Here is an 11,258-nt window from a genome sequence, read left to right as displayed (position 1 = left end):
TGCTGGGCTGGCGGGGCTCGGCGCCACCGCTGCACCTGGGCCCAGGTAAGGCTCCAGCAGGGTGGGGACTGGATTCCTTCCCGGCCCCTCTCAGCAAACAGCTCCTGCCCTGGAGCCCTGCGTTCCTCTGCCCTTATCTCCCTGTGCGAGGCAGAGCTATAAATGTTATTAGCCATGAAGTTATTCATCCCCTTCTAAGTTACGCATATGCAAAACTGGCTCTCCCGCTGGAATGGGAGTCTCCATACCAAGAGTGGGTGTTTGAAGATTTTTTGGTTTTTTTTTTTTTAATAAAAATCTCCAAGAAAGAAGCATATTAACATATAGTAATATTAATAGCACTGGATCTGTATGAACCTAGTTATATAAGTTACCACAAGTAAATAACCACAGCATTTCTTACCAAGTAAACATACTGTAGCTCCAGGGATAGCTGCACTGAGGTGCAGAGCAACAGCCCAGCTCATCTGTGCAGTTGGCAGTGGAGACAATAGGGAGGACATTGAGTTGGGACATAGGTCCTGCCTTCATCACAGGCACAACTCATCCCCTTTCCATCCCTGTCCCAGGATGTGGCATTGGTCCTGCCCCTGGAGTGCTCTGCAGCCACACTGGCACACAGCAGCCTTCATCCCAGCTGGATGCAGTGGCATTCTTACCAGAGCAGCTCACAGTGGTGGGAGCTGTCAGCAGAGACCAGAAACTCAGAAGACCCCACTGCCTTCTGGGAGTTCATGAAATTCCTTCTGGTTCATACCTGCTGTTGTTTTAAAGTCATTATTTTCTGAAGAATGATTCAGTTCAAGAAAGAAAATATCTATTTTACTTTACTGATAACTAGGAGAATTCAATGATATATAAAGGGATGGGAGATCTCTCTGACATCTCTCTGACCTCTGAAGCTGGAAGAAGTCATTCCCCCATTTATGGCATGCCTCCTATTTTATTAGACTCATGCATGGGCTGTATCAGTTGTTCCCTGTTTTTCCCCCATTCTGTTGATGGCTCAGACCAAGATCAATGCTTTGAGCCAGCTGAGCCTGGAAACCTCTGGATGATCCAAGCAGCAGTTCCCAATCAGCCCCATCCCCTTTCCTTCTCCTGCTGCAGGGCAGCCCTCTGCAGAGGGTGTGGGAGTGCAGCTGTGCGGGACAGAGCTTTTCAGGGAAGCAAATGTGAGACCCTGCACAGCTTCTGTCCCACATTTCAACTTCCGTGGCCCAGCATCAAACATGTCACTGCAGCCTGAGCCCTCGTGGGCCTGATGGAGGAGCAAAAAGAGAGGGCTGGAGGCAGCAGATCCTAATCTTTATTAAATAAGAACAAAGCTTATGCCGGCTAATGAGAAAAACAAACTGATGAAAGATCCAGCAAGCTCCTCAGAAGGACACAAAGAAATTCTCTCTGAACAAGAACAGGCTAAAAATATTAGCTAATATTTATTTTCCTGGCAATGTCTTCACAGGCTCCAGATTGGATGCCGCTTCTTTGGGGATTGGCATGGCAGTCACAGCAGCTTCAGGGGAGGGCACTGCGAGCTCTGCGTGACGCCAGCCTGAGTCAGGGCAGGAACAGCCAGGACATGAGAGCACAAACTGTGAGATGACAGCCAGACCCTGTGCACCTCTGCTTCTCTACAGGCAACATTCACCATTGCTTTATGTCCATCATCTTGTTTGGAGCCAGTGTGTAAATGCCAGAGATGCCACAGACACTTTTCTCCAGTTTCATTTCCCTTCTCAACACAGGCTGTTGTGCACAGGGTGCCAAGGCTTGCAGTGATGCTGAGCATCCTCTGCATCATGACTTCAGACACACCAGGGACAACTAGCTAGAAACTTGGGGCACTAGTTGTCTTATCCAGAGCCCACAAAGTTCCCCCAAAATAAATCCATGACTTGCTGGTTTTACCAACCCTGTGTCTCCTCCGTGCAGGTGCAGCAAGCAACAGCCTAAGGAGCCGTCATCAGCAAAGGTATGGGTGTCATTTGCAATCAAAACCAAAACCAGGTGAGGATGCTCTGATTGCCCATGTAACATCATGAATTCCAAAGCACAGACCATGCCTGGGGAAACCATCAGGATGGGGAGGGCTGTGGGAGGTTGTGATCAGCCCAGCATGCACAGTGAACCCCAGTGAGTGAAGCTGCACCCATGCAGGGGTTTGCAAAGATTCAGCCAGCCCAGCTGTGTTGTGTCTCCTGCCCTTGCCACTTCCCCTGGGCCCCCATTAACCTCTGTCCAGCCCATTATCTCCAGAAATGGGTGGTGGGAGGCAATGCCATTGCTGTGCTGGGTCAGACCACCCAGCCAGGACACGCAGCTGTGGGGCTGTTCAGAAACCAGCTCCCCTTTCCTATACGGGCTGAGCCCCAAACCTTAGTACTGAGTACCCACTGAACTTGGCTGAAAACATCACTTCTGAAGGCAAAAGCAATGCAGCAAAAAGACCTGCAGTTCCCCCTCTGCTTCTGCCTTCACTGACCAGGAAACTTCAGCCTCTGTTCTTTTAATGTACTGTGGCTGAACTTGTTGCCAGCAGGTCAAAGGAAACATAATTTACTGGGGCTTTGATTCATTTGATACAGTTTAGGGTGAAAAGGAGGAGGGGGAGGATAGGAGAGGAAGGCAATAGTGGTGGCAGGGAAGGAAAGAGTTGCCTGTTTGTGTGGGAACTGGATTAGTATGAAAATGACAGAACCATTTTCTAGCCAAGAGGGCAGAGCAGGGGCTCCCTGTCCTGGCCACGATGGATAGGAGGCAGCCTGAGCATTTGTCTGGAGGGTGCTTTTTATCTCTGTCACTGATGAGTAGATTGGCAAGGGGAGAGGGTGTTTGTATTCTGTATTGCGTGGAGAGTCCTTCTGCTGCTCAGGCAGGACCATGGGATGGTCAGAGTTCCCTTCTGGCAGCTAGCTCTCATCATGTTTGCATCTCCTTAGCACTCTCCTCATCTTAGACCCTTTACCAGCTCCACCATGAGTTTCCCTGCCCATTTTCCTGCTAGAAGGCTTGGAAGAAACAAATGGACCCACGTGGTACTACATGGGGCTTTTTTTCTAGGGACATATTAGAGGCACCAATTGTCCTACCAATATTTGGAGCATGAAGAGCTCACAGGCACCAAGGATGGGGTGAAATCAGGGGAGCACAGCCCTTCCCTCACATTGCTTCTGGCCATGCTTTTTCACGGCAACCTGGTCCAGCTCAACTCACTAGCCTTGTCCCCACTGGTGCTGTGCAACCCACAAAATATTGTAAAAATTATGTAAAAATATTGTAAAAATATTGTAAAAATATTGTAAAAACTCCCACTCTCTACCCTGCTCACTCCTCTAGTCACCACCATCAGCCTTGCAGAAGTCAGGGGCCATGCTGAGCCTCTTGATGTAGGTTTTCCTTCAGGTACCTCAGCTTTATCTTGGCTATTGTCTTCAGAACAGGACTAAATGGGAAGCAGGAGCCAGCAGCTTTTGCAGAGAGCCCCTCCTGATGGCAATGCCTTTGGGTCACCTCACTGGACTGAGTGCTCTTGGACCAGTCTGATGCTTTCAAACACAGATTGCTTCCCCTTTTTTGTGGGGGGAAAAGAGAGGAAAAGGGCAACATCCCATGTGAGAACTTAAATATTTTACTCTCCTGCTTTTGTCCTGACTGGCTGCTGTTTACACAGGGGTGAAGAGGCCAGGAGGAAGCAAAGCGATGTGGCTGCTGTGGTTTCAGTTCTCACTCCACCTTGCTACTGAGAAACTGGACCCGTGGTTTGGTTTGTGGCTGGGGGGGAAGAGGAATGGCCCTTGGATCTGATCCCTGCTGGGAAGGCTCTTTCAGTCCCACAGAGGCACCAGCAACACCAACGGGGGCTGGAGAGAGAGGAGAGAAAACCAGCCCCCAACAAGCCCCAGTCCAGCAGCTCAGGGTGCATTGATATTCCCCGCAGAGGCAGGGGTGTAAATTCACCACTATCTCCTCAGAGTTTGCAGTTTATGCCATTCATTTCACATAGATGTCACTACTGCCTTATGAGCACTCCTCCGAGCCAGCCGCTTAAATGGACCCAGTGCATTATAGTAATGGAGTAACTGTATAAAAACAATGAAATCCAATCTCTTTAAACTGATTTGATGTCTGCCTGAACCACAACATTTCCTGCTAATGGCTTCCTTCATTTTGTAATCATGATCTCCACCTGATCAGATTACAGCTGTTTTTAATTACAAAGCTAATAGAGTTTGTAGGCAGTGTCAGGCAGACAGCGCATGCCTGGGGTGGGCACAGGGTGGAGTGGAGCTGGTGGGGCTCTGGGTGACTGTTAACACACCCAGATCATCAAGCTGACTGTCAAAACACTGGGAGCAGGGGGCAACAGTGATATTTTTCAGCATGGAGCCAATCTGCTGCTCTCCAGGTCAGTCTCTGTGACAGCAGACAGCCCTGAGTTGTGCTCTGCTCCATGCTCTTGCCACCAGGCCAGGCACCTGGTGATGCCCAGAGCATTCATGGCATGTGTTGGTGCTCCTGCAAGGCAGGTGGCAGGGTCACAGGGAGGCATGAGAAGGGCAGAAAGAGATCTTCTTGATGATGGAGTATAGAAAGAGAAAAGAACCAGACCAGAACAGGAATGCATGGTACCATTTGACTTTGGCAACTGATGGGGCAGGAAGGAGGATTGCAGATAACTGACAGTGGGAAAAGCCCTGGAGATTGATGTCTTTCTTATGGGAGAGTGCAGGCAGCTGCTGGTTCTGCGTCCTTCTCCTCAGCCCAGGCAGAGAAACCCCAGGGATTGTGTCCACAGCACCACCCTGTCCCCACTGGCCCTGTTTAGTCCAGCAGTTTGTTTGTGTATTGATTACTCCATCTCTCTGGGTAAGGCACACAGATCAGCATAGCTGCAGGGAAAGAAGTTTGAAAGAGCTGTTCCCAAGCAATACTGGGCAGGGATGTTTGTATCCAGCAGACCATGTGCATGCACTGCAGGTGAGCTCCAGTTTGACTCTAGTGGTGGAAAAAAACTGTGTGTGCTACAGTAGTGCTGGGTATCTTGTGTTGATGTTTAAGATTCAGCTTAAAGAGGTTGTGTTCAGTTGAAGCTGGGTGAAAAATCTTGGCAGAGAAACAGCAGCATCTCCCTGTCATACCTCTCTGTCCTGCCACATGAACCTCTTTCCTGGGCTGGTGGAGCTATTCTTGTCTACCAGAGCATAAGGCCAGGCAAGTGGCACAGCTGAGGAGCCTGATTACAGGCTGGGGAAGCGGGGAGCAGGCAGGTGCAGCACCCCAGCCCCTGGGAGTGTGTTCCTGAGCAGCAGGAGTGCCCTGCTCAGTTCACTCTGCGGCGGGAGGTGCTCCTCCCTTGCTCTTGCCGTGCCAGAGCTGCACATGTCGGGTGATGCACCAGCTTTGTAAATGATTTAGGGTCCACATCAAGAGCCCATCAATTATGTAGCCTGGGACTTAATTATTTAGCTTGACAGGAGTCTCTCCCCTTAATTTCATTGTATTCTCAGTCTCCCGTTTCACTGTGGATGCTCTGCTGGGAAGGGTGCACTGTTTCTGATTCTTCTCTGCTTTGCTCAAACTCATCTGTTTTCCCCCTTCCCTCAGCAGATGAGGAAAAAGAGACCCAGACATGATTCCAGGGCAAGGTGAGGGTCTGGGCCCTTGCACCATCACTGCTGTGCTCTTGAGCAGTGTCAGGGACTGGATTCTGTCTAAATGAGCAAATTTAGGAGGTTTTGGGGGTGCTGTAGGTGAGACGGATGCTGGGATGGATTTCTGTGATTTCTAAATGCCTTTCTGACAGCTGGTCACCCACCAACAGACAATGAAGTGAGTTCCTGCAGCCCTTCCAGGTGCTCCCTGGCAGCAGGGGATCCTGCCTGGGGTGATGCCTGTTAGTTACAATGAGAGCCATCAGCACATGCCATCATTCACTCCTCTCTTGCTCCCTGCTCTTTTCTTCCCTTCCATCTCTTCCTTTATCTGAACTTTTAAACTTCACATCTGGTGCAGTTTTTTGCAGTAACTCAAACCTTTGAGAATTGTTAATGCTAGGCTGTTTTCACAGCAACATTAAATGTGCACTCTAAAAATGCTGAGTATCAAGTCAGTCACTGCTACTGGGTTGTGACAGCCACAGGAGAGCTGAGGTGAGAGCAGTGGTCATGCTGGAGGGGCACAGCTCAGGCAGGCAAGGCCCTGGATTTGACAGGATTTCCTCTCTACACCATCTCCTTGCCATATCTTGGTAAGTTTTTAAGCATGTTTATTTTTCAACCCTCAAAAACTACCTTTCCCTAAAACAAATAAAACTAAGACGAGGAGTCTAGGATTTTAAAGCAACCCTACAATAACAAAGCAGTGTGTGCAGATCAGTTGTCACCAGCAACCCTGCAATAACAAAATAATACACGCAACCCTGTACAACGCTGAAACAACCACCACGAGGCATGCGAGGAAGGAAATATATTTTCCAGTGTCGAGCTTAACAAGACTTTGTTCTGCAGTAAACCCAGGGGTCAGAAGGGGGATGTGAGGACCAAAACACCTTGAGCAGTGTATCTTTAATGTCACGCAGCAGGCAGGGCTGTGGGACACGTGGCGAGCGCCACTTCGTTAGCGCGGGGCTTAATCGTCTGGAAAAGGAAAGGAAAGCGAGGGTTTGCGATGGAACAGGAAGTTCCCTCAAATCCTGGGGCCTTTGAAGAATTGTCAAAGGAATGAGAAGTCTGAATGTTTGAAAAGGCTCTGGGTTGTGGAGCCAGAGGGGGCAGGGGGACACAGAGAGAGAGGCATCAAGCAGAGACCTTCTCCAGACACACACTCTGATCTTTGTTCCCCTTTTCCTTTTTTTTATTTTCTTAAATTATTAGAAGTTTTTTTCATTGCTTATTTGTTTTGTCTCTCTCACATGCACTTTCATAGGCCAGCAAGAATTTTTGTACAGTTTCAGCAAAGTCCCAGTCCTACACCATGGCATTGCTGGTGTGGCATTTCCCACACCTTGCTGCAGAACAGCACGTGGAAGTAGCTCTGTGATCCAGGCTCTGCTCATGCATGACACACAAACCATTTTTTGAGGAAGTGTTTAGGGAGTTTGAAAAGTTCTGGTTAGCTGCCTTTTTTATATTTTTTAATTAGTTTTTTTCTGCCTCTTCTATTTTTTGGGTGTGGCATTTCTGTGCAGCTGCAGGAGCACACATGCAATGCCTCCACTTTTCCTAGTGCCTGGTCAGCCATGAGCAACCAAAGAAAATTCCTGTATGATTTCTGAGGCATTTTTCTCAGCATTTGAAATGCAAATATGCTGAAAAAGAGCAGTTCAGTGGCTTAACTATTACTAGAGGGAATCTGGTTGCGCAAAACTGGTGATGATGGTGATGATAACAATGATGAAAGGCTGGTTCAGGGTTGAATTTAATGACCTGTGGTGTGGTAGTAAAAGGGCCTGAAGACTAGAACTGGGAGAGATTCTCAGCCAGCTGAAGGCATCAAGCAGGATGTCCAGTGCTGGAAGGGTACCTGCAGGCATGTTTTCACACAGAATGGGTTTCATTTCCTTTCAAGCCCAAGGTGTGGAAGATGAGCTTTTTCTTTCTATATACTGAGAGAAACAGGATCTGCCCTTCCCAGGCAAAAACTGCTGGTGATGAGGCGCCTTTTCCCCTTGCAGGGTGCCCTGCCCAGTGCCCAGAAATGGCAAGACATGACCAGTGAGGTGGCTGAGAGGGAGCACCCAGCTGCTCTGGTGAAAGAAGCCTGGAGCGAGAGCCGAGACTCACTGTCATGACACTGTGCTTTCCTCTGTGCTAATTGCACGCTTGGGACCAAATTTAGACTGGTGTAACTCTGCTGAAATCGCCAGGGATTAATTTGGCCTCTGGTGGTTCCATTGTTTTAGCTAAATGAGTCAGAAGAAGCAGTGCATTCTTATCTGCACACAGTGGGGCAGTGGCACTGATGGCTCAGCCAGGCAGACCCCAAAAGCAGCAAAAGTGACTGAGACCTGGGCTCGGGGCTTCCACGAGATGAACGGGGCTGCAAGAGAGGAAATGTTTTGACATTTAGGTTATGGATGGAGGCAGGCTCGGCGTGGGTGCGAGCGGCGCTCACCGCTGCTGCAGGCGGAGGGGAAGGGGGCTGGCAGGTTCCCTGAATATTCGGCGGTGCCGTTTGGAGTTCCTCAATTCTTGGGCCATCGCAGAGGGAAGCTGTGGCTCTGGAAGGGGCACGTGGTGTCAAAGGGGACTTCACACCACTTCCCGGCCTGGCGAGAAGGGGAGCCCGGGCTGGAAACGTTCAGAAAGCACCGGCTGCATCCCTGGCTGGGTGTGGGGAAGGAGTGATGGGACAGAGCACAGGCTTGCACTGGGCTGGAGTAGATGTTTTGGGAAAAAGTTCTGCCTGCTAGCCCAAGGCAGTGTTCTGGTTTAGCATGTTATGAATGCCCTCAGACTTCTGGGAAATTGAGGATGATTTGGAAAATTGTGGTTTTTCCACCCCAGGTCAGTACAAGGTGTTTCCAAGCAGAGAGGTGTTTGCTGGAGGGCCTGCAGGAGCTGTGTGCCTCACCCAGCCAGCATCCAGCCTTGTGGCCGGCGCTTTTGGAGGGGAAATGGAGCAGGCAATGGAGATGAAAATGCTGTTCCCCTTCCCATGCCCGTTGCTGCACCCCATCTCCCCTTTTCCTGCTGCACCCACTGGGCAGATAAGCACAAGATTTCAGTCTCCAAGGCTGTCAACCACATTTTGCCATGGCCAAACACTCTTCAAAGCGAGCACAAAGGCAGATCTTCTTCTGAGGATGGAGATAACAATAGGTGGGCAGGGCGGGGGAGAGCAGACCTGGGAGCCTCGCTGCTCCTGCACCTCCCCAGCCTGAACGGGCGCATTCCCAGCGTCCGGAGCCGGATAATAAGCAGAGCCACAGGAGCCATTCAGGAGGCTCTGACCCTGGCTAGGTAACTACATAATGAGCCTGTTTGAATTGCTCCCGTCCCTGCCAAAGGGGTGGGATCGGGGGATGCTTTTGTTTGCAATAATGAACCTGTAATTATGCTACATTTCTTGGTTTTAGCCACATTTTGTGTGTGTGTGTTGTTCTCTTTGTATTGACAGATTTATGGCCGGGATATGCTGCTGCACCAGAAGCCGTACGGCACCGTGTGGAGACTGTCTGACTGTCGTCTCAGAAAGGTGTGGAAGAGGAGGAGGAGGGGGCCTTGCACTACCTCAGTCCCCGAAGGGTTAAATAAATGTATTTAAATTAATGCAGATGGCACAGGTGTTGCCTTTCCAAAAGTCACAAGTTTCAGCAGGGCAGAAAAAAAATGTTTTAGGCTCCAGGTGAATTAAAAATAAAATTAAAAAAAAAAAAAAGTAGGGAACAAAATAAATAAATAGCACATACCAGACTTCAGCTCCAAGGCGCTCAATAAAATTACACTTTGAAATGCAAGGATTAAGCAGAGTAGGTGACAAGGTGACTTTGTTAACAGGCTAATCTCTTGCCTTAACAGAGACAGGGGATTTACATGTGACTGCACAAAACTGCTTTATGGTCTTCTTTCCAGCTGGAGAATGTAGGAAGGGGGAAGGAGGAAACGGGACAGGGTTGGAAGTTTTAGAGCTATTTGTCAAATGGGTTTAAACTATGTTTTTCTTGTTGTTTTAGGTTTGTTTGTGGTTGTTTAAGCAAGTCTGCATAGAAATATGGCACCAATAATAAGCTGTTTCCAAAAGGTCCAGGTAGCAGATGATGAAGATGTACAGAATAATGAATAATTGGGTAAAACCATTTGTGGTGTGATTTCTTCCTAAATGGTTTTATTTGCTTTCTTATAAAAAGCCAACCAGTATCATGGGCTATTCAAAATGCTACATCAGGACTACTTTTCTGAGTCTTTCTTTAGATTTCAACACTTATTCACCGAGGAATGTGTGAATTCTAAATCCAGGGTACTTTTTTCAAATGGCCTGTCTGTTCTTGGGCAGGGAATGGGAGAAATAATTTTTTACAAAATAATTTAAAAATTAGAGCTTTAGGTCTTTGCATAAATGGAAATGTGGGGAAGTAATCAGTTCAAACCTTACCCAGGCTTCTTTGTCTTTGGATAAAAATGGCAATGAGAAAACCAAGTCCTGCATAGGGTTCCTCTGAAATTCAACAGAAAACAGGCTGAGCATGTTCTCTGGTTTTAAATAGATCTGGTGAAAGTATTTATCATGTTGTATTTGTTGCAGCATATCTGGGGTATTTGTGGTGACTGCAGACAGAAGAACAGATTCTGTATGGAAACTTGGTGTCAGATCCCCAGCCCATTTACAGATTCATGTGCTGGACCATTTCTGGATAAGACTTCAGCTTTTTCAAGCGGCTGATGATCTCATCTATGAGGGCATGGAAACAGACATCCTAGTGAGGGAGGGGAAAGCTGCTTTTGCCTTTGCTCTGATGCTGGGGTAGCAGGAGGAAGACAGTTTCATTCAGAAGAGTTGTGCACCTCACTTGAGTATGACTTTTTAAACATTTCCAAAAGATCATCCCAAAGAGATGATTTGCTGAAAATTTTTTAAATTTCATGGTTGAGCATGCAATTTAAAAATTTTGAGCAGGGTTACATTCATTCCTGCATTTCAAGCTGCCTTTGCAGGAAGGTGAATGTAAAGGCTCAGCAGTCCATCTGCCCCAACCAGCTATGGCCAGCTTGTCCATGGACATGCCAGGAGGTCATGGAGCCAACAGGAGCACAGGCAGAGGTCAGAACTGCAGTGGTGTGGTGGGAGGGGAAGTGGAGGGGTGGGACAGGGCTGTCACCCAGCATGGCTGTCACCATCTCCCTTGGGGAGCCATCTGACTCCCCCAAGAAAATATTCAGCTTTGAGCTGAGTTCAACAAACTTGATGGAACAGCTGGTCCAAGCTCCAGCTGTAACCTGGCAGTGAGGACCTGGAGTGCTGCTCTGAGTCCCCTCTGGATGTCAGGGACAGCCAGAGCAAACCTCCTCACAGCTTTTGGATGACAGTGGAACTCATCTGCACACCACTGCCCAAGGGTTTGGGATTGCACGGGGCCATGCAGGCAGCCGTGTGCCAGGCCCTAGCAGGGCTCATGAGGCAGACTGCTCACTGTGAGCACACCAAGCACTTTCTCGCGCATGGATGGAAGCGAAAGTAAAAATTACCCACTTTAAAAATCAGGCACAACCTCAACTCTGAAGTTTATGCACTGTTTGGGTGCTAAAATATATTCAAAC

The sequence above is a fragment of the Ammospiza caudacuta genome, chromosome 12, assembly GCF_027887145.1.
Source record: "Ammospiza caudacuta isolate bAmmCau1 chromosome 12, bAmmCau1.pri, whole genome shotgun sequence".
In the NCBI taxonomy this organism is placed as follows: domain Eukaryota; kingdom Metazoa; phylum Chordata; class Aves; order Passeriformes; family Passerellidae; genus Ammospiza; species Ammospiza caudacuta.
This window is presented reverse-complemented; position numbering follows the sequence as displayed.